Below are 24,704 nucleotides of genomic sequence, written 5' to 3'. Positions count from 1 at the left end.
TGGGTTACTCTTAGAAGGGTTCCAGCACGAGATGGACATATTTTTGCCTCTAAAAGTTCACTTAGGTGCCTCAGGTCTTTTACATGTTATTTGAAGCAGAAAACCATTGTATTTCCAAAACAGATAATGAATGGTCTCAATAGCATGTCTTATAAATCCCCAATGATCCCACAATTTTAAGTTTGCAATACTTAGATTTTTTTTTTTTTTTTTTGGGTTAGGACCTGGAAAAGTAGAGAAGTCTCGAAGAAATATACTAACTCAAGTGTTTCAAGGGAAAAACTGATGATCAAAATAGAACGTCAGGAAAATAATTAATCTTGCCTTTGCTTATTATGCACCTGCCCTTTGTGTTCATTGTAGAAGTGTCAAGAATTGGTTGACTATGCAAATGCTTATCAGTTATCCAAGTATATAGTGGATGAGTCAGGGAAGGAGCCCTGGAGCATGACTGATTCATTTGAAACTCATCTTTTCCATTACTAATGAACTATTTAAACATGCCTCTGCGTAACTGCAAATGAGGGCATACGATGAATGTCTCCTTACAAGGTTGTGTGAGGATATAATGAGACAATGCATAGGAACCACTGCTGACAAAGTCTAAGCACTTGGTGAACATTAACTAGATAGTCTTGTTTTGGGTAATTTCATTCATGGATTTGAAATTTCATATATTATAAAATCAGATCCTTACTTTACTTACATAATTTGGAAGCCTGAATGGACAGAATTATGAATGTGGCAAATAGTATTTGACGAATCATCACTCCATATTGAGCTAAGTCTAGACAACAGGCTGACTCAAGGAGGCAGGCATAGTTGAAGAAGAACCCCCAGGTAAGGAAAGGTCTGTGGTTTGCCATTGGAAGAAAGGATTTAGAGCAATTTAAATAAGGGTTAAAGGTGTAAGATCAGGGAAAATGGACTGAATCACAGACTTATGAAATAAATATATTGGACTATCAGTGGACATGCCACTGTTTGGGACCTTGTTTTTGGGAGGCATCTCTTCAATCTATCTTTTTTTTTTTTTTGTCGGTCGTGGGGCTTGAACTCTGGGCCTGGGCACTGTCCCTCAGCTCTTCAGCTCAAGGCTAGTGTTCTACCAGTTGAGCCACAGCACCACTTCCAGTTTTCTGAGTGGGTTATTGGAGATAAGAGTCTCATGGACTTTCCTGTCTGGGCAGGCTTTGAACCATGATCCTCAGATCTCAGCCTCCTGAATAGCTAAGATTACAGGTGTGAGCCACCAACACCCGGCTTCAATCTGTTGGTGATGTCATTTTCAATTGAAGTTTTTAAAAGGACTTTTCAATATGCAAAATTTTAAATATGAGATTTAACAAAAAATTTAAATATGAGATTTACAGTATTTTGCTTGGAGTTCATAGCTGTCAAAATTAATTTATAAACACATGTCCATTTTAATGTAGTGCTTACTTTGAAAATATCCATGATTTACATAGCTGCTTTTAAGTAGAGTACAGCTTTAATTTATAACCAGTCTTGGCTAGTAGCCAAAATTAATTTTCCCTAGAGGCTACCATTTTTTCTTCTTAATTTATGCTATATAATAACATTTCAAATAATGTAATATAGGGATAGGAATATTAAACCAGTTCTTTCTTATTGAAAGAACTGAAACATTTATTTGCATGTGAATGTGTCTGAGGGGGAGGTGGGTGTTGTTCTAGATTTCTAAGCCACGTACCACGCCTCTAAAGTCATGCTTGTATCAAAAAGTCAAATCTCTCTTATTTGGGTCTAGGGAATGCTCCATTTTGGCAATGAATTAAATATATACTTTCTTATATTTCCCTTACCCTTGGCTCTTTAACATCTTCTCTTCTTTCTCCATTTTCCCCTCCTTTTGTCTCTCCTCCCTCCTTTCCTACTCTCCTACTCAAGCTCTCTTTTGCAGCTGAAGAAAGATCTCACAGTATATAGGAAATCCTGTTGTGACATGATGATTTGAATGCAAATCACTTTATGAAACTAGTTCTAAAGCAGGTATTATGAGGTTTTTGAATTGCTTCTTATTCTTCAGAATGTGACCTTCATAATGTGACAGACGGTCAATGGCACCAGATAATTTATACAGTGTTAACTCAATTAACTTGGTGAACTCTTGCACTAACAGCCCAAATCAAATGTAAGTCACTAAACTAAGCTAAATTCTGCATCACTAAATTGAAACCAAGCTGTTTCTTTAGGCTTCTGAGAAATCAGGAAAATTCTGGGTGATAGCCAAGCTCCCAAACAAGCCATTAAAGCTGTTGTAGTTGAAGTTCCCTCTGTTTTAGTCCCTTCAATAAGGTAAGGACTAACGGCAAGGATATCAACTGGTCAGTTACTTTTCTGTTGTCCTGTTTCCCTATTCCCAAGGAGTTTGATTTATTTTTTCTTTGGTCGATTGTGGGGCTTGAACTCTGGGCCTGGGCACTGCTCCTCAGCTCTTCAGCTCAAGGTTAGCGCTCTACCACTTGAGCCACAGCACCACTTCTGGTTTTCTGCTGTTGTTTTTTTTTTAATTAGAGAAGAGTTTCACAGACTATCCTGTCCAGGCTGGCTTTGAACTGTGATTCTCAGATCTCAGCCTCTTGAGTAGCTAGGATTTACAGGCGTGAACCACCAGCACCCGGCTTAAATATATATTTTTATTTAACATATTTAGCATATAATGTAGTTATGTTAAATATATATTTATTATTCTATATTTATTATATATACTAACATACATATATGTTAAATGAATAAATGGCCTTGAACTTCTTGGTCCTCAAATCCTTTAAAAAATTTGAATAATAACAGCATCAATAGTGCTATTATAGCCAAAGTGTTGAAGACCGAAAGCAATACTGCATGTGTAGTGTACATGCGTTATCTCATATTTAACAGGACCTTGTGCTTAGAAGTTATTGCAAGAACAATGCATTCCTTCTTCTTTTATGGATTATCTCTTTCCAAATTGTAAATAAAGGCTATCATCAATAGTATAGCTATGTTTTTCAGTCAGAAATAAAATAATTCCAAGAGCCAGGATTATATTACCTGGAGACTGGACTTGTGAATTTGAGACTAACATTGATCCTGGAGTTTCCATGGACCACCTACTTCCTAAAGAACTCTCAAGCAGGTGGGTGCTTAGGCTACAGTGGTATTCAAGATAAATCTTTGGACTCAAAACAAAGATAACACAACAACAACAACAAATTACACAATCTACTGGTTTAACATTTTTGTCCTGTTTCTGGTAAACACATAGTAGATTTTTGTTATTTTTGTTTTGCTTTGGGTTCCAGGACAGGTAAGAGAAGGCTATGAACAGGAAACATAGACTTGGATCTTATCCTAGGTTCTTTTGGTCTGTAAATACAATACCAATGGAAATGGCTTCCCCTTAGTGATTCCTCTCTGTGATGCAAGTGAAGTCAAGTAATTTAAATAGCTCCTTGACTTGGTTTTATCTGTGTGTTTACTAATAAAGTCACTCATTTATGGATGCGTATTGTTTTGGTCATAGGCTTGATTTGTCATGAAATGGAATGGCTGATAAAATAACTTTCTGTATTACTTTGCAGTCAGCTCTCTATTAAGTGCTTCAAACAACAACCATAAAATATCATTAATGTCACTGTTTATTCTCAAAAAGCTGTTCTCAATATGTCTGCCTAAGAATAAGCTGGAACGCTTTCTCTTGACCCTAACTTCAAAGGCTTAGAGTATGAAGATCTTAATTTCATAAAGAAATAGAATATTCTGGTGCAAGTGGGCTCTGTTTTTGCTTTGAACAACATGAAATTTCCCACATGAAAATTCATGTGCCAAAAAATATTTGTCTTAAATTTTGAGGATTGAGCCTTCATTTCTTGCATAAAGGAAAACAAAAAAAAAAAACCAATAAAAGTGAATGAGTATTAAGTACTTGGCTTTTCTTTTCAAAACATGGTTTTACTTTTCCTTTTTTGGAGATACGTAAGGAAAATTCATCACCGTACTGGAGATGATGCCATCTCTTCTATTCTGAGCACATTTTTGACACGTAATCTTTGTATTTCACAATACACCTGGTGAGGCAACATTCTTTCTGTTTTATGAGCTTGTGCTTGACAGTTAATTATATCACAAGTAGAAGGAAAATTAATAATGAGTGCATTTATACTCAACTTTAGATCTTAATATTATCTCAGGTGGTTGCTTTTCAACCACTTCAGTGTTAGAATCTAGATTGTGATGAGTGTCTGCTCTGAAAAGCATAAGCAATTGTCTTGCTCAGACTGCATTATAAAACGTTTTTATCCTACATAAGCATGAACATACACAGTGAGTACTGTCTGTGTTATAGGGAAATGTTAAGAGCTTTTTAAAATAAACACCTCAGGTAGGTTTGCTACTGATCATGTGTCTTTTCTGCTTGTAGGAATTGCTTTGGTAAAGTTTTTGAAAAACAACTCTGCAGTTCAGTTGGAGTGACATTATACTTTAAAATCACTGAAAGGATTTCTTTTAAACTTAAATTAAAAGGCCTATCAGTATAAAAGAAGCATTGTATAGTTTTCCAAACATAGATTTCATATTAAAGTGGCCCTCCCTCCTTCCCTCCTTCCTTCCTTCCTTCCTTCTTTCCTTCCTTCCTTCCTTCTTTCCTTCCTTCCTGTTTGTGTTCTTGATGTTTTGGGAAGCTGTCATAAACAAGCTTATGTACTTATAGAAACAAGTTACCAGTTCATAGTGTTAAAAAGCTGGACTCATTTAATAGACTAAAATACTAATATTAATAGTATGATAATACTTTTATTTACATTCACATTTCAAAACTTCCATTATACTCTTTCAAACTGAGCTAAAGTGGTAAGAAGAATATGATTGGGGTTATGGTGCTATTTAGTCCTGTGTAGCAGAAATGGTCAGATATTGATGCTAGGTGAAATGAACCCAAGATAAGGACTCAAATGGTTTTTCTTTCTTGCGATTGTTTCTAACATATTTATAAGATGATTTCTTTGATGCTTTGTATGTCCCTCCCCCACGGTATAACCCCTGTTTTCACTGTATTTGATGTTGGTATAATTTGGGGAGGGCGAGGGAAAAAACAAATTGTTTAAGTAGGGATACAGGTGGACCCATTGCAACAATGAGATGTACAAGTCATTATGTCGAAAAACAAACAACTTTGGTGGGGCTGGGGGGGGGGGCGGGGAGGAGAAATGGGAGGGCAGGGATGGTAAGGGAAACAAAGAAGGAGGGAACAAAGCCTTGCTCATGTAATTGTAACCCCTTTGTACGGTATTTTCATAATTACAAAAAACATTAATAAAGAAAAAAAAGTAGTCCTGTCTTTAGGAGGCTGAGGTAGTTGGATCATGTGAGCCCGGGGGGTTCTGGTGAGTGCCATTCTAGGTAATATAATCATGATGTTTCTTAAAAAATGATAAAGAAAAGAAAAACAAAGAATACTGTCTGCTCTTAGACATTTTTATTTTTTAAGTTAAGCAAATGGAAGTGGCTGATTGAGACCCAAGAATCATGTGACCTTCTGAGTAAAGAAAACCCACAAGGCATTAGTCATCTGGTGGATATTATAGAAATCACCAAAATGCTTGCCTGTGTAATGTTAGAAGACTTCCTATTTTTTTTTTTCCACAGGACAAAATGAGACCTATTTTGGGCCAATTTACAGACTTGATTCCTGTCGTTTGAGTATCTGCATGGACAGGTTGAAAGAAACAACCAAGGACCCCTGGGACCTGTGAAGTCATCAGCTATTAGAAGCTATGCTTCAGACACAGACCTCACAGGCCCCCTTCTAGGGAAGAGGAAGCCACCGAGTGCATCAGAACATGAGAATGTAGGTCACCACTGCTACCCTGGGGATGGACAGCACACCTCCCTAAAACTAAAAGCGTAAGAGAAGGACACAGGAAGGAAACACATCATCCTTGAATACAAAGGGTAGAAGTGTGTGTGTGTGTGTGTGTGTGTGTGTGTGTGTGTGTGTGTGTGTGTGTGTGTGTGTGTGTGTGTGTGTGTGAGTGACTTTTCTCCCAGTGGAGACTACTTTTGTGCAATCATTCCTGGATACAGCTGAGTGTGTGGGTGCAAAAGACACTTCCTGTGAGGCTCTGTTGCATAGACTTTCAATTTTCACAACAGTTTCAAAGGCTTTAAACAAAAACAAGAGAATTATAAAACATCACTGTGCAAGGCATTGGGTCTTGAGCCAGCTACTTAACAAAATGAACTTGTTCTAGTATAAAAGACAGCAATTTTAAAGAATGGTACATGGCCACCTGAAGGAAATAAATTTGAAACTGCCTTTTGCTATCGGGAATATCTGAAATTCTTCTATTTAACTCAGTGTTTTCAAACTGCCTGGCTCTAGATGTCTTTTTTAAAATTATGTATTGATTTTATTTTATTGTAAAGATGCTGTACAGAGGGGTTACTGTTACATGAGTCAGGCAATGAGAACATTACTTGTCAATCAATGTTAGCTCTTTCCTTGTTTCACTGTCCCTTCCCTCCCTCACCTCCCGCCCTTCTCCCTCCCCTTGCCCCCTCCCCTCCAAGTTGTAAAGTTAGTTTCCAATATACTGTCCTGTGGGTATGTCTTAATTATGTTCCATGAAAAACTTAAGTGGATGTTTATAAAAGTGGGACTTTTTATTTCTTAAGTACAGGCATCCTATTTGTTCTTTTTTATTTTTATTTTTTTATTTGCTCTTTTTTCATGTGTGCTTCTTTCTTTTTTTGGGGGGGGGGGTGTCTGTCATGGGTCTTGAACTCTGAGCCTGGGCGCTGTCCCTCAGCTCTTCAGCTCAAGGCAAGCACTCTACCACTTGAGCCAAAGTGCCACTTTGGTGGTTAATTGGGGGGTGATCCTCAGATCTCAGTCTCCTTAGTAGCTAGAATTACAGGCGTGAGCCACCAGCGCCTGGCTTTCACGTGTGCTTCCTTATTACACTTAAGGCTGCCTTCATGCGCATGTCCATCTTCTCTGTATCTACCACTCCTCCTCTTCTCTAGCAGCCTGACTTCTCTCCTCCTGTGGAGCCTTTGTTGCTTCTCAGAGCTCTAAGCCTGCTCTGGTGGACTCTGCTCCAGGCACAAATGAGAGGAAAAAAACAGAAAACAGAAGACACATTTTTATTGGCATCACCGTAATCCAAAGCATTGAATTCATGTGATAGTGAAAAGCATATATATGTATATGTATACACACACACACACACACACACACACACACACACACCTTTTCCACCTGCTCTAGGCCCATCTGATCAAACTGAAAAAAAAATTTTAGCCCACCATCTGATTTTATGTATACTTTACATTTGGTTCATATTTCGAGTGATTGAAAACCAAGGCATATCAAAATTATATAAGATTCAATTTTTGCTGTCCACAGTAAGATTTTCTGCTCAGTTGTATAGTACTGGGGCTTAAACTCAGGGCAACTCACTTAGTTTTTTAGCTCAAATTTGTGCTCTATTACTTGAACTACAGTGTCACTCTGGCTTTTTTGTTGGTTAATTGCAGATTAGACTTTTTATTTGCCTCGGCTGGATTCAAATTGGCATTCTCAGATCTCAACCTCTAAGTAGTTAGGATTACAGGTATGAGCCATCAGTGCCCAATCTCATTTGTTTGTTTGTTTTGATCTTATGCTACAATAGCATAAGATTTGGGCTGTGAAATTGAAACTTTCACTGTCTGTCCTTATACAGAAATACTTGTCATCTTTCATCTAAACCAGTTTTATTTTATTTTACATATTAATTAGTCAATGTTCCTCTAGAGAGCAGATTTTTTTCTAGGCCAAAAACTATGTTTTAATCATTATTATATTCTTAATGGTTAACACAATAACATACACAGCATTTACACACTAAGTATTTGTTGTAAATATTTACAACAACCAAGTTTATGTACAACCTAACAGATGTTTTCCCACCTGTTTAGCTTTTCTTTTCCCTGTGTGAATGTCAAGAGATACAATACTTAAATTATAATATATTTTTAATTGGTCACTGAATTTGGGATGCCTCAGATTAATTATAAAGATTTTATTTGGAAAATTATATACTCTTCTCAGAGATTGGGCATCGGTTATCATTGTATGCTAACGATACTTAATGGCTAGTGATTAAAAAAGAAGAGTTTTTGTTATATCACTCAGTTTGTTATATCAGACAGGCTTAATGGGGTGATTTCTCTGCTCCACATAAAACTGCTTATAGTTCCGTGGTGATGATCTCCAAGCTGCACAGGTGAATCCTATGCTGTCTGTCTTGGTGGGGGCTTAGCTTCCTGTTCTATCTTTCTGTCATCTCAGTTCTTCTCCATATAAGACTTTATATGTGGAAGCTCAAAGCTTCTAGAAAGAAGGGGAAAACTGCCAGTTCTCTTGGAGTTAAGGACCCGAGTTGGCACTGTCCTTTCTGCCACACATGATTTATCATCGCAATCACCATCTGGTCCAGATTCAAAGGGAGGAAAAAGATCTCACTTCTCTAAAAGTTTCAAAGAATTTATGGCCATTGTTAGTCTGCCATGGGCTGCTCTAATTGGATTTTAACTTACTATTTCTAGCTAAGCAGAATATTCTTCCCTGAATCCTTCTAAATCATTATCTTAACTCTGATGTGCCCATCTCTGATAGGCTCTAGAATTGTCAGGTATCTACTCAGAGGTAGATCTGCTCAGGCCATGCAAAGTCAAAGTTCACTGGACATTTGTTTTCAGAAAGCAGTTCACCTCCAAACAGTCTACTCTACTTCTTAAAGTATGTAAAAGATGAACTAGGATGTCAAGTCCTAAGTGACATTCCTATATACTTAATGACTTCTTTAATTATATAATTTGGAAGATGTTTCTTCCAAAATTTTTCTTTTTTCATTCATTGGAAAGGAAAATCTATGTTGTTTCTCACTGAATAGACAGGATAGCTAAAAATACTAAGGAAGCCAAAATAATGTCAGTTCAGTGCTTGATTTTTCTCCTCTCTGTCATTTACCATTTATGGATATCTTGCTAGACTGCTGTCCTTTCTTTAATCATAAAGAAGTAAAAGCTAGCTTTCTAAAGTGGCCTTTTCAGGCTGTATCACTGACCTGGAGATTAGATTTTGATAGAGGTAACTATCTAAAAAAGTACATCTTCTATCCATGATTGTAAAAGAGGATGATTAGTCTGTGTTTTCTCCACTGGAAATATGTTTTGATGGATCTTTTTGGACTCTATTCTACTGTTTTTTTTTGTGAAAAACATAGTTGCTTATGAAAACATATAGTAAGAATGTATATAACATACAGGAAATCAAAATAAAATTCAGCATCTCAAAGTCAATAGAAATAAAACTCAGGGCCTGGACACTACCCCTGAGCTCTTTTACTCAAAACTAGCACTCTACTATCTGAGCCACAGTCCACTGTGCTTGTTTGTTTGTGTGTGTGTGTGTGTGTGTGTGTGTGTGTGTTTAATTGGAGATTAGAGTCTCATGGACTTTCTTGACCTGGGTTGGCTTCGAACTGCAATCCTCAGATTTCACCTCCTGAGTAGCTAGGATTATTGGCATAAGCCACTGGCACCAGCTAGAAGGTATTTCTTAAACAATATTATTCATTTTTTTAAATCAATGAGGACAGTAATTTTGCAATGTTCTGATGACCAGAAGGTCAGAAAGATAATAGCTGTGTGTGAATTCACCAACTGAGGGAATATTCTAGATCATGTCTCTGCACTGGGTCTGATTGGCAGCTTTATTTCTTTTCCTTCTAGCTGGAGGCCACAGTCTGCCAGAGCAATTGCTTTCACTCTGTGGGGTGTTTGTTTCTCCTTTTAGGATATCTGACTGGTCTTCTTAGCACACTTCCTCTGGTGGTTAGAACTGTTAGCAGCTGAAGCTGCTGTTGCTAACTCTGAGCAGCTCCAGTACTTTGTCAGTGTTGGTGAAAGGCCCCAGCACTTCCTTGTTTTTAAAAAGTCATGTAAGGTTAGAGGACTGAGTTGTAAATTTTCTGTTGGTCATAAGAAACCATTGAAGTTTTCACACAAGGAAAGGAAAGGGTTTGTCCTAGTGATAAAACCAAAACCAAACATGTTTCATCTTTCCCTTCTGGCACGAAGAATTCCAGGGAGGTGTTGAAGCCAGTACTGAAGAACTGGTCTGTGGTTCTGACTTGTTTTTGGTGGTGGTGATTTGTGTGTGTGTGTGTGTGTGTGTGTGTGTGCATGTGTGTAAGAACATTGAACATGCGCTTGAGTGTACTTTTTGTGGTTTGTCTGGCTCAAATTCACCCAAAGAGTTCTTTTATTGGCTAAAAATGATCTCTGCTCCATTATTATCAGATAATGTAGATGAGCATAGGGCAAACATTGAAAAATTCCTTATAATATAGTGGAGAGATGAAATATTAGTGACTCTTTTTCAAAGACTGAAAAGAGATCTGCTCTAGATGTTTTTAGAGGGAGAGTTCAGTGTTTGTTGTGAAATAGTTTTCTGTGAAGAACCTTTTCTCCTTACAGCAGAATGGACAGTTGAATGATACCTCTGTGGGCGATTGTTTTTCATAGCCCATGGGAAGTGGGCATTCTGGGGCTAGCCAGAGCCATCTTGGCCACGTGGTAGATAGGGAAATAGGTTTAGCTGGAGCTATTTTGCCTTCATGGTGGAGGAAGGGGCAGTCTTATCTCCCACTGATGGGCATGCCTGAATTCCTAGAAGTAGCTGTGGGGACTTGGAGATAGGTTACTTGATGTGTCAGTCCTATGCCTTGAAGTTTGGAGACTGGAGTTTCCTGTGACCTTGCCCCCTGACCTGACCCTATGTAGGCCCAGATAAGCTCAGAGGTCATTATGCCAGGCCTCATGCACCTTGTCTCCTGTGTCCTGTCCCCTGGCTCTCAGACAGTCACCAGGGCATCCCACTTCAGCTCTCCATTGGGGTTGATGTGGGTTGTTGCTATTGTTTTTCTGCTCTTTCTGTCCTCTCCTGCTCTCATGGCTCAGTTTTCTAACAGTGTTAAGTGTATTCGAGGGGCTGCGGGTCTTTTTGATAATAGTCTGCCTGAAGATGCTGGTTCACCAATAAAGACTCCCCATCTGACCTCTCAAAATGTGGCACCTCTGTTATCTTACTGACTGGATTTACCTTTCAACACGTGGTTCCCCTTTCTTTACAAAAATATCCGTCCCTGCAATTGGTGGAATCTCCTCATTAACTCCCTGCCACATTGTCCTGCACTCACGGAAATCCCCTTGGCATCCTTTCGTGAACACCAAACAATTTAGAAGTTTGCCAGTGGCACAGATCACAATTCTCCTCAAATGAGAATAATTAAAAGTTCTTTCAATATGAACTGAAGGCTGGGGTGTAAGTGGTTTGGGAACTAATCAGAAGTATGTTAGCATCACTAGAAAGTTTCTCCTGGATAGGGAAGTCAGGAGAGGCAAATCTTGCTCCCCGTTGTTTTGAAACTCTAAACAAAGACACAGTATTACCTCTGAGTATTTTTCAGTCCAGATATTCAGAACGTTGCTGTCTCTTTGTGGCCAATGATTTACCTGCTCAGTTTGTTTTCAATATAAGATGGGGCTCAGATTCATGCACAAAGGTCAAAGGTTGATCTTCCAGGCACCTCCTTATCTTATTTTACAACTCCAACTCCTTGAGTCACAACTCTTTGGTAAGCTACACTGGTTTGGATCTTAAATCTGAGTTCTCCAGGAAGATGAAAGTGAAGAGTCGCCACATGTCGCAGCCTTTTGACCTTAGACGCTTAATGTCCAGTTGTGGGTAAAGTAGAAAATGCATTTTAACTGATCAGAATGATCACCATGTTTTTTGAAGTCCCAATCTGTAAAGAGGAGTGAATACTCTTCCTTGCCATTCCCTCTGTCATGCTTAACTTTCACAGTTCTATATTATCAAAAACCCTGTTTACACTGTATTTGATGTTGTTATATTTTGTGGAGGGGAAGGGAAAAAACAAATCATTTAAATAGGGATACAGGTGGACCCATTGCAACAATGAGATGTACAAGATGTTCTGTCGAAAAATGAACTTTACAACTGTGGCTGGGGGGATGGAGTTGAGGGGTGGGCGGGGAGATGGGAAGGGATGGGAAGGGGAAACAAAGGAGGAGGCAACAATGCTTGATAAGAAATGTACTCATTACCTTGCTCATGTAATTGTAACCCCTCTGTACGAAATTTTCACAATTAAAAAAACCCAAATTATTCATTGTACCCTAAAATGTTTCAGAAAGAATGTTAAGCAGGGTGCAAAAGTTTTGTCAGTACAACGGCTCATGCTGACCACACTGACCTGAGATTGTCTTTGCAAAGCAAGAGCAGACTTGGTTCCATAAAATGTCTTTTGGTGGAGTATCTTCCATGAGGAAAAAGGACTATGTTCTTTTTGCTTGGAATTGTGCCAAACCCTGGCAATTCCATCCAGCCAGGAAAGCCAGGGTTCTTAATGTTGCACTGTTGTATTAAATATGCACATTGTGTTTGTTTTTTAGTCTTCACAAATGGCAAGTTTCATATTTGTTTTTTTTTTTGAACATTGCAGAGCCATATAAACCAATGTTTTCTATGCCATTCTCCAGCTCTCTGTTCATTCTTGCTCTTTGCTCTAGTTTGTTAGTTTCTAGTGCTATATCTTTCTGGGTGTTGCAGAAAGTTTCCAAGTTATGCATAGCTCATTAAGCACATTAATTTTGCTGATTACTTTTAAACTGGAAATTTTAAGCTTCTAAAAGGCCCAACTTCTTTGTTTATGATTGAAAAAAATACTCTGAGGACATTAGCCATCTGGGGTGAATTGCCTCCAGGGTGCTTCTAGCAGGAGTTATCCCCAAATGCCATCCACATGAGGGCCTCTGAGACACTGTGGATCACTATGGCTCTTCTCTTTGTCAACCTATCAATGTATTCTTTTCTCCATTGCTATAATATTTCCAGTAGTTGTAAGGCAATTCATACCTGTCTTAATCTGGAAATTACTTTGAATATCAGAAAGATCTCCTTTGACTAATACTTCCTCTACATTTTTGACTTTACAGAAAAATGAAACCATAAATATTCAAATATGATAATACAAAGCACAGAGTATTGAACTCCTATGTGCTCACCATCCATTTTCAATGTCCAACTGTTGGTGAATCTACACTTAGCCATACTAGTATGGGTAAGTATGAACTTTCCCCCCAAACACACACACACACACACACACACACACACACACACACACACACACACAGCCTCTGACCTGTTCATTTTGGAGCAAACATAAGCATTTTTAACATTTGCTTGTACAATTTCATGTGCATGTCTAAAAGACAAAGCCTACTTTTTTAAAAAAACAACTAATGAAACCAGTACCATCATCTTAACGTAATTCTCAGTACTCTTTAATACTATTATCCCAGTTCAAACTTTCTCAGTTGTTTTATTTTCTTCTTTTTATATTGATTCTTTAATCTATTCAAATTAATATCCAAACAACATCTACTTGGTATAACCTTCTTTAATTGGTGTATATTAATTATGATATTTCTATACATGTATATATTATGATCAAATTCATCCTCTATTATAATTTTTTATCCCCTTTTAATCTCTCTTTTATTTTAATTTTTGGTGGTCCTTGAACTCTAGGTTTGGGCGCTGTCCCTAAGTTGCTTTTTGCTCAAGGTTTGTGCTCTACCACTTGAGCCACAGCACCATTTATGGATTTTTCTATGATTAATTGGAGATTTGAGTCTCATGAGCTTTCTTGCCCAAACTGGTTTCGAACTACAGTCCTCAGATCTCAGCCTCCTGATTAGCTAGTGTTATAGGTGTGAGCCACTAGTGCCCGGACTTTATGTCCTTTTTATTGTTTCTCTCTCTCTCTCTCTCTCTCTCTCTCTCTCTCTCTCTCACACACACACACACACACACACAGAGCAGTTAGACCTATACAACCCCCTGTCACCCTTCTTCTTCCCTTCTCCCCTCTCTCAGTAGATTCCCAAACAATCCTTGTTTTATAATCATGTCAAATTATTGTTATTGTATTTAGATCTAGATTCCAAATATGACAGAAAATGTTCAGTATTTTCCTTGGCTTATTTTACTCCCAATTTTCATGAAGTCTTATTATTTATTTATTATTGTGAGAATACCATACAGAGGAGATACAAGTACATGGGCAAGATAACGAGTACATTTCTTATCAAGCATTGTTGCCTCCTCTTTGTTTCCCCTTCCCATCCCTTCCCATACCCCCCCTCCACCCCATCCTCTCCCCCTCCACCAAAGTTGTAAAGTTCGTTTTCAACATAACGACTTGTACATCTCATTGTTGCAATGGCTCCACCTGTATCCCTAGTTAAACGATTTGTTTTTTCCCTTCCCCTCCACAAATTATACCAACATCAAATACAGTGAAAGCAGGGGTTATATTTTTACCCCTTCCTGTTCCCTTTCTCTGAATATTCCTTTAAGGAGAGATTTAGGTTGACTTGTAAACTCCTAGCATCTTGTCAATAAATGGCAAGATTACAAATGCAAGTTGCCTTTTCCCACTCTATCATTCATAGACTCATAGACATATTCTCCTATATCTAGTATTCCTTGATCCTTGAACCAGGTCATCTTTGGATGTCATTAGTTGCTCATATGTTACAGAATTTGATTTTAGGTTTGAGATTGTTGTTATTTCTAAGGAAGTATATGAAATAAAAGCATTAAATATCAAGGCTTACTATAATTGTCATTTCTTTTATGTTCAAATTTGTTTCATTATATCTATAATCCAGTTGCTGTATCAAATATAAACATAAAATCACAAACAAGCAAAACAAATAAAAGAAATAAACTCTGCCTTTTTAAGGATAGTCACGCTTGTGGTCTGGTCTCTACAGATAATGCTGTGCTTGTGAGCAATTGCTTCTTGCATTTTATTATTAATTATAACTATTTTATTATCAAGAAGAGAAAACTGAAGCTATGTATAGATGAATAACATTATAAATGCACAATATATGAATGTATATGCATTATATATTTGCACATATATTTCCACAGTATAATTGGAAAACTCATTCTGTGCATGAATTTCCTATGCATGCTCTTTAAGTGGCTGTGAAATATCTATTCTAGGCATTTAGGAATGGTAGGGAATGTAAGGAATTATATAAAGATATAAAGATTTATGTAAGCGGTCAGGGACCTTCAGTTTTGTTTGAATAGACATACAATGCACACAACGTGGTGAATAACTATTCAGATAGACCTTCATGAGTAATGAGCGTCTTGAAGGAGCCAATACATGCCAACCCTGAGGAGGTCAATACTGTCAGGATGTCTCCTAAGGAAGTTAGTCTGAACTTTTGTGAAATGGAGTCATTTATGGGTGGGATTATGGAGGGAATCCCTGTTGCACAGGAGGCTGATCTAGGAGCATGAGTGGAAGATGACTGCCTGAAATGTTCTCTTCACAGACCAAGAGAGAAAAAAAGTTGATGAAGTAAATGAAAGACAAATAACTTTTCCCTGTCCATTAGTTGTACAACCTCAGGCAGGTCATTTAATGCCTTGAAACCTTAGTTGTCATGTTTACAAAATGAGGATGGGTTTACTCTTTGAAACAGAGACAAGTTGAGATGAGAGGTTAGCAGGAAAAAAATCGAAGCAGTCAGTTTATGACACAGAAACGATATACAATGTTCACCACTCAGAAATAAAACTATCAAAACCATCACCATTCTAAAGTACTGTCCATTTATAATCATGACTGGAAGATAGCACCGGTATAAGACATTGCTGAGAAACACAGAAGAAGGGAATTCATGAAGCTAGATTAGTGAATAACAGTAGTTCTTCAGTGGTTGGGGAAGTGTTTGAGAGCTTAATCAATGAAGCGATACAATCTGAAGCCTAAATTTATGGTTCAGTTATGATTTTGGTTTTAATATAGTGAATCTCCAGATCATAGCCTTCAGCCTATATGGTGTTGTGAACTTTAACTTGCATAAGAGCTTTAAGTATACTAAATTTCAGGGATCATGACCCTGAATAGTTGATTAAAACATCTGCGATTTTTCCCAATAATGAGCCAGAATCTGATAAAAAGTAGGCAGCAGTGAAGGAGGTTTGAGGGGAAAAAAATGGACAGCAGTGGTCTCTGCAGAAGTAGATGAGCTAATGCACACTCACAACAGTTTAAAGGTTAGCAGGGAGTAAGGAGTCATGTGGAAACATAGAAGAAATGCTGAGTGAGAAGAGATTTGCAAGAGAGACACATGTGAATCATGGCCAGATCCACTTAGTGGGAATCTAACAAGGAGTTCCATTCTGCTTTACAGATAAAGGGAAGCACAGCAGGATTCTTGCCCTGGGAACACTAACTAAATCACCACTCCTCATCTTTGGTTCATGTGAAAGACTATCTTCCTCCCTAAATTCCATCCTAATAGGGAAACATTTTATGTAAATTGATCAAATTTGTTTTTCTACTATGAAAGTCAGCTGTTCTAGGCCAGGAAAATTATGTCCCCTAAAGCTGTCTTTAAATGCTTAAAAACTTGGAGTATCAGAAATGTTTGCAAGGCAAGCATTCATTATATACACCATGGAATTGAGAACTGTAAGGGAAGGGATAGGTCGAAGGGGAGGTGGATGAAGATGTTGAGCTGATGACACAGATCAAGATTCATCATACACATGAACTGCTTTGTTAAATTGCAAGAAATGTAATCTAAAATTAAGTAAGGAAGGGGCGGGTTGGGAGAGGGAGATGAGCATGTTAGGAGTGATATTGATCAAAACGCACTGTATTCATAAACTGTTTTGGTGAATGGCAACTTCTTTGTACAATTACTTAAAGATAATAAAACTATTTTTTATTGTGAAAATACCATACAGAGGGGTTACAATTACATGGGCAAGATAATGCATACATTTCTTATCAAGCATTGTTGCTCCTCCTTTGTTTCCCCTTCCCATCCCTTCCCATCTACCCCCCCCCCCAAGCTAAAGTTGTAAAGTTCATTTTTCTACATAGCGATTTGTACATCTCATTGTTGCAATGGGTCCACCTGAATCCCTATTTAAACAATTTATTTTTTCTCTTCCCCTCCACAAATTACACCAACATCAAATACAGTGAAAGCAGAGGTTATACCGTGGGGGAGGGACATACAAAGCAACAAAGAAATCATCTTATAAATATGTTAGAAACAATCGCATGAAGAAAAAAAATATTTGAATACATATCTTAGGGTTCATTTCACCTAACATCAACTCATCTGACCTTTTCTGCTTGTCTCAGACATATACTAGTTATTGCAAATAAGGGAAACCATGGGACCTATGTTTCTTTGGGCCTGGCTTACTTCACTTAACAGAATTTTTTCCAAGCCTTTCCATATCCTAACAAATGGGGCAATGTCATTCTTTCTGATAGAGGCATAAAATTCCATTGTGTATATATACCACATTTTCTTGATCCACTCATCTACTAAGGGGCATCTGGGTTGGTTCTATATCTTAGCTATGGTAAATAATGCTGCAGTAAACATAGTTGTGCTTGTAGCTTTAGTATGGTCTTGTTTGTGATCATTTGGGTAAATGACCAAAAGTGGGATTGCTGGGTCATAGGGGAGCTCTATGTGGAGTCTTTTGAGGAACCTCCATACTACTTTCCAAAGTGGTTGAACAAGTTTATACTCTCACCAACAATGGAGTAAGATCCCTTCTGTTCACATCCCCTCCAGCATCTGTTGTTATTAGAGTTTTTGATTATAGCCATTCTAACTGGGGTGAGGTGGTATCTCAATGTTGTTTTGATTTGCATTTCTTCTATGGCTAGAAAGGTTGAGCATTTCTTCATGTGTATATTGGGCATTCTTCTTTCCTCTTCAGAGAAGTTTTTCTTTAAGTCTTTAGTCCACTTATTTATTGGGTAGTTGTTTCTTTGAGGATTTGTTGTTGGGGGATTTAATTTTTTTAGTTCCAGGTATATTTTAGATATGAGACCCTTGTCTGTTGTATGGCTAGTGAAGATCTTCTCCCAATCCGTGGGCTTTCTATTGATCTTGCTAGCTCTGTCCTTTGCCATGCAGAAGCTCTGCAATTTCATGCAATCCCATTTGTCCAACCTTTCTTTGATTTGTTGTGCTTCTGGGTCTCTATTAAGAAAATTTTGGCCTGTGCCAAGGAGACTTAGGGTTTTTCCTATTCCATCCTGTAATGTTTTCAGAGTGTCTGTTTTGACTCTGAGGTCTTTGATCCATTTGGAGTTGATTCTGGTGCAGGGTGATATATAAGGATCTAGCTAATAAAACTATTTTTTAAAAAGGTTTGCGAATATGAAGTTAGCTCCAAACTTTGCACTGATGAAGAAATGCAAGTGAAAGCAACATTCAGATATTATGTTTTGGCCAATCAAATTAGAAATATTCTTCACTTGATTGTCTGGGTGCCTTACCTCTACATCCCTGACTGACCTCAGTGTTTGCTGGGATCAAACATGAAGCAAATGAAGTATTAAATACAAGTGGAGCTTTACTAATGGCCATAGGAAATAGCCCACTACCTTGTCTTTGGTTAAGACAATTCTAAGTTGCATTCTATATGGTTTTTGCTTCCATTGCTTATAGAGGAGGTCAAAGAACTTATCTCTTATTTTTTGTAGCTTTTTTAATACTGAAAATTTTGTCTCTTGGGAACCGCCTCAGCCCCCCAAACTGGGAAAGTGATTAGTAGAGGTAACTGGCTACTCAATATGCTTTTCTCCCCACTCTCCTGTCTCTCTTTCCTTCTTCCTCATGGTGATTGATGAAATTATCTTCAAAATAACCATTGTTTTCATAGTTTTGTTTTAGGATCTGCTTTCAATTTTGGAAATCCAAACAAAATCATTTCCTGTTGTCCACACCTGTGAGGACATAGGAATGCATGCAGATAATGGCTGGTAGGAGCACACATTTTCATAGCTCTTTGAAGGATCATAGAATAAGCTACATACATTTTAAAAATGCATATACTTTTAAACTAGAAACTCTTCTTCAAAAATTTTCTCCTGTAGTTGTGCCTAAAGGAGCACAAAGGTACCTGATGAAGATATTTTCTGTGAGACCTATATGATAGATAAAAATGAATGTATTTGCCCTTATGATTGACAGCATCTGCCAATGGATGATAAATTAAGTAAATCATAGTCCACAGCATTCTAAGAGACACTATGTGCCTACTGGGAAAGCATGAAGATGATCAAGATGTAGTAGGAAAGAAGCAGTTTATAACAGCAAGCAAAGAAAAGATCAACAAGGCATATGCATTATATGTTTTACCTACAACTTTTCTCTCTTCCTGAAAACACACATACACATTTACCACCGCATCCCTCTACATACACACATCAGAAACATATCCACTGTTAACATAGGGGAGGGTTTCAGAATGGGTATATAGCAGAAAGTATATGAAGGCCATGTCTGTGTATTATTATATTTTACTTACTAGAATAATAATTTTACACTGAGTGCATACTACTTTCAGAATAAAAAAGTGCAGTGCCTTTGGAAATGAGAATCTGAAGCCTTCTTCATAATGTAAACTTTTCTTAAACTCAGTTGACAGTACTGTTAACAAAGGAACAGAGGGGATATTTAGCTTCATGTTCTCTTCTATAAATTCCAGGGTAAAAGTATATTGTAAGCATATCTAAGCATAAAAATGACCTTAAAAAGTAGTTCATCAGATATATTGTCTGTTGATACTATGTTTTACATATGATTGCTTGCTCTTTTATGATAAGAAAAGCTACATAGAAAATGTATTTCCAATACTTGTAATTTTCTTAAAACTAATTACAAGGGCAAACAGGAAATTAAAAATAAGCTTTAACAGTTGCATAGGCCTCTTATATTTTTTTAAAAAAATATTTGTTCAGGAAATTAAATGATATCAAGTGATAAAGATCTGCAACCACTCAAGTGTCTCAGAGGAAGCACGGCATTCACTTAGAAGACAATGGAGAAAGACACCACTGACAGGAGGCCTGGAGAGATGTTCAGAAAATGCAGAGAAGAGCTAATAACCTGGAAGAGCCATGCCACTGCTGCCAATGCCTTTTTGCCTTCAGCTCCCCCTCCCCGCCCCCTGCCCCGCAATCCCCTGCCCCGCAATCCCCTGCCATTACTTTTTATGAATGGACATAGATAGGTTTGAGTATTTTTCTATTCCACCCAACACTTAAGTCCTACGCGCCGTGACAAACATGGAGCTTGTGGACAGAATATTGGACCCTGCCTGGTTATATATGTAATGCTTAAACTTTCTGAAGACTGGGATAGTGACATTAATTGTCACTATATCTGTCTACCCAGATCAAACTGTCTAGATAACACTTACACAATTGGCGTTTAGTGCTAGCTTACTTTTACTTAAAAAAATCTTGTGTATTTGGAGGAATAATGTTAAAAATACCAAAAGATAACAGACTTCAATAACATGTTATTTCTGAGAAATTCTCCTCCTAATGATCTGTAACATGATTGACATATCTGGCAGACAACTATGGAAACTCAGGAGGAATAAATAGGCTGACAATGATTTTAAAAAGCAGCAATTTCTGTCTATTAACTCTTCTTGGTTAGCAATGTAGGTTAATAAGAATAATTTAACTGACTTTTCACTTACATAGGAACTAAGGTTTTTATGCTCTGCTGCAATGTTAAGTAAAAACATGGTTTCTGTCCTAAAATCTAATATAGATGAGCAACATTGAAGGAAAAAATTCATTATTTATGGGGCTGGGAAGGTGGCTCAGTGGTAGAGTGCTTGCCTTGCATGCCTGAGGCCCTGGGTTCGATTCCTCAGCACCACATAAGCAAAAAGAAAAAATCCGGAAGTGGCGCTGTGGCTCAAATGGTAGAGCGCTAGCCTTGAGCTGAAGAGCTGAGGGACAGTGCCTAGGCCCAGAGTTCAGGCCCCATGACCTGACCCCCGTCCCCTAAAATTCATTATTTCAAGTAAAATGCTAAGCATCTTTGCTGCCCAAATTTCTTTGACTGTACCTCTAAACCATAGATTTTTATTCAAACTATAAATATTTGGAGGGAAATATTTCCAGCTCTGAAGTTTTACAACTGGCTACTTTTAATTTTGAGTTATAAAAAGTAGTTCCTTATTGGCAACTATATTTGAGTTGATCTTTGAAGAATGGGAAAGGTTGCTTCAAGGTCAGGCTATATAAATTTTCTGTCAAAGAAACAGAGACAGAAGGTGAAAAGGTTGAAACTCCAAGTTCACATTTGCTTATGATCACTAGTCAAGTCCCTTTGTCAGTCTGCCTATATCTTCTCTTCCCCCAGCACCAGCTCTAGCTGGAGATACTGGAAGAAATGATTCTGCTCACACTTAGGTGGCATCCTACATGGCAGGGTGAATGATGGACATCTGGAAGTCCCTCCACACCTCTCATTTCTGTACTGAACTCTGTAGCTGCAGATCTGACATTGCCATGATTGTGGCTTTAGGTTATGACATGCAGGGCACTCTTTTATACATATTCACAAAAACAACGATCGTAGCAGTTAGTGATAAAACATTGCTATGAAATCACTAGGAATAAGTTAGAAGAGCACAGAGATTTCTTAGATGGGAAAAAGCACAGAAGGAACTGAACTAGTTTTGGCTAGGAATTCCTGCACTCATGGGGAGCTGATGATTTTAAGATGAGTGTGCCTCATATGACCACTACTACTTACTACCTCTACTATTATTCTAACTGCTGACAGCAAAAAATACCATGACTGCAACAAACTAGGACTCTTCAAATGCTTACTACATTGCACCTGTGTTTTATATACATTAACCCATTCAACTACACTCTAGGGAGGTTGACTGTACTATCCTTACTTTGTAGATAGGAGAACTTAGCAGACAGGATTTGGGTAGATGTATTTGTCAGAGACCATAGAATAAGACAATGGCAGAGCAGACTAAAATTTGAACTTCTGTTGGTGTGACTCCAATGTCCATGCCTTGAGAATATATACTATTTCAATAAATGACAATTAGACAAACACTATTTGCATCACATATTTATGTAATTCAAATCTTTGTATAGAGGAGGATGAATGTAAATAAAGGTCAAATAATGATAGAGCTATGGCTCTGTTCTCTTTCAGTAGATATTCCTGGTTATAGATCAACTAGCATTAAAGGGTCCCTCTCAGTTCATTCTCCATGTTTCCTTGTTTTGGAATTGTGTGTGTGTGTGTGTGTGTGTGTGTGTGTGTGTGTGTGTGTGTGTGTGTGTGTGTGTGTGTATGTGTGCTGGTCCTGGGGCTTGAACTATGGGCCTGAGCACTGTCCCTAAGCTTCTTTTGCTCAAAGTTACTGCTCTACCACTTGAGCCATAGCTCTATTTCTGTCTTTTTCCAAGTAGTTTATTGAAGATTTAAGTCTCATGGTCTTTTCTGCCCAGGCTAGCTTCAAATCAAGATCCTCAGATCTCAGTCTCCTGAGTAGCTAGATTTACCATCTGCACTGGGCTCTGTTTTGGAGTTTTGGGCAGATGATGATCTTCAGAGTGTGCTACTATAGGTCACTGGGGTGAGAAGCAGTACCATGATTGCTGCCAACAGCTTGCCAAATGTGTAGCAAAGTCCAAGCAACCAAGTAGGAAAAAAAATTCAGAAATATTACTAATTAGGGATGCCAGGAGAGGTAAAATTCCAGCCTATATTGAAGTTCCTTCAGCAATTAAAACCATGTGAGATTATCACTCCATCTGGTACAGTTCTGAATCAAGGGCAATTTTGCCTACCTCCTGTTGAAGGTAGTATCTGGAGATACGTGTGTGTATGTGTGTGTGTGTGTGTGTGTGTGTGTGCGCACGCCAGTACTGTGGGTTTTTTTTTTGCTCAAGTTGGCACTCTACCACTTGATCCACAGCTCCATTTCTGGCTTTCTGGTGGTTAGAGATAGAAGTCTCGTAGACTTTCCTGCCTGGGCTGGCTTTGAACCATGATCCTTTGATTTCAGCCTCCTGAGTAGCTAGGATTACAGGTGTGAGCCACCACTACTACTTCTTTTTGTCCCCAGCCATGGTGCTCAGATCAGTGCTATGAACACACTGTCTAGGCCCCTACTGGATATTTTTGGAGGTTAAGATTCAGTATGGAGTTGTAGAGTGAGAATTGACTTAGATTGTAACTCATGAAAAGTATGGGGGCACCACTTCTAGGTATGAGGGTAGGGAAAAAGGGAACATGCAGAGACTACAGGGTCATCTGGTGTAGATGAGCGAAATACAACCTAAAAATCAATATCTGTATACATTCGGAAGGATATGTACTGATGAGAATGAAATATTAAAAGTGCTATTCTGACTGCTCTGTCTTCAAGCAAGCAAATGGTCTCTTACCACATTCACTATTTTTCTTTCTTTCTTTATATACTTATTCATTTATTTATGTATTTATATTGTAAAGGTGATGTACAGAGGGGCCAAAGTTATATAAGTCAGGTAATGAGCACATTTTTTTGAAGTGTCATACCTCTTTCCTCCTTTGCTCCCAGTTTTTTTCCCTCCCTCCCCACTCCCTTCCACATTCATTATTGATACGGCTAATTGTATACTAATCATGGACAAGGTGACTGAAAGCTTACTACACAGTAGCCTTTTTAAATCTCACAATAATCCCTGAGGTTATCACCTACTGTCGTCCTCATTTTACAGATGAAGAAAATGTGGCTCATCAGTATTAATTCTTTATTATCACATACCAGCAGGTTTGGGCCAGACTCTGACCTGGGCTGTCAAGCCTCAGAGATTTTTTGAATATATATTTTTGTTGTTAAAGATACTGTACAGAGGAGTTACAGTTACATGAGTAAGGTAATGACTAGATTTCCTATAGAGCATTGTTAGCTCCTCTGCTTTTCCCCTACCATCTCTTCCCTCCCCACCTCCCCAACTCCCCTCCCCCCACCCTGAAGTTGTAAAGTTCGTTTTCAACATAGTGTCTTGTTATAATGGGTTAACTTGTATCCTCATTTCAGCATTTTGTTATTTCCCTTCCCCTCCCCAAGTTAGAAAAATGTATATACAAGATGCAGAGCACCAGAATCAAATACAGTGAAAATAAGGGTTATAACATGGGGGAAGAACATACAAAAGAAACAAAAAAATCACAGAGTTCATTAGAAAGATAAAACCTCTTCTGTCCCTATCTTGGGGTTCATTTCACTTAGAATCATCCTTTTTTTTAAGATAATATTTTTATTGTGAGATTTCTGTACAGAGGAGGGGTTACAGTTACATAAGTAAGGTAATGAGTATATTTCTTATCAAGCATTGTTGTCTCCTTTGTTTTTCCTCTACCATCCCTTCCCTCCCACCCCCACAACTACACTCCCCAGTCCCCCTAAATTGTAACGTTCATTTTTTTGATATAGTGTCTTATGCATATCATTGTTGCAATGGGTCAACCTGTATCCCTGTTAAACAATTTATTTTTTCCCTTCCCCTCCCCAAATTATACCAACATCAAATACAGTGAAAGGAGGGGTTATACTGTGGGGAAGGGACATACAAAGCAACAAAAAAAGAAACGAGTCTATAGTTCTCTTTCTTTGATGAATCCCTGACTGGTTTTGGGATGAAGGTTATGATGGCTTCATAGGAAGAGTT

This window comes from Dipodomys spectabilis, unplaced genomic scaffold (assembly GCF_019054845.1).
Source record: "Dipodomys spectabilis isolate Male_0828 unplaced genomic scaffold, ASM1905484v1 ptg000138l, whole genome shotgun sequence".
Taxonomy (NCBI): Eukaryota; Metazoa; Chordata; class Mammalia; order Rodentia; family Heteromyidae; genus Dipodomys; species Dipodomys spectabilis.
The sequence above is the reverse complement of the archived record's forward strand: the minus strand, read 5'-3'. Positions refer to the sequence as shown.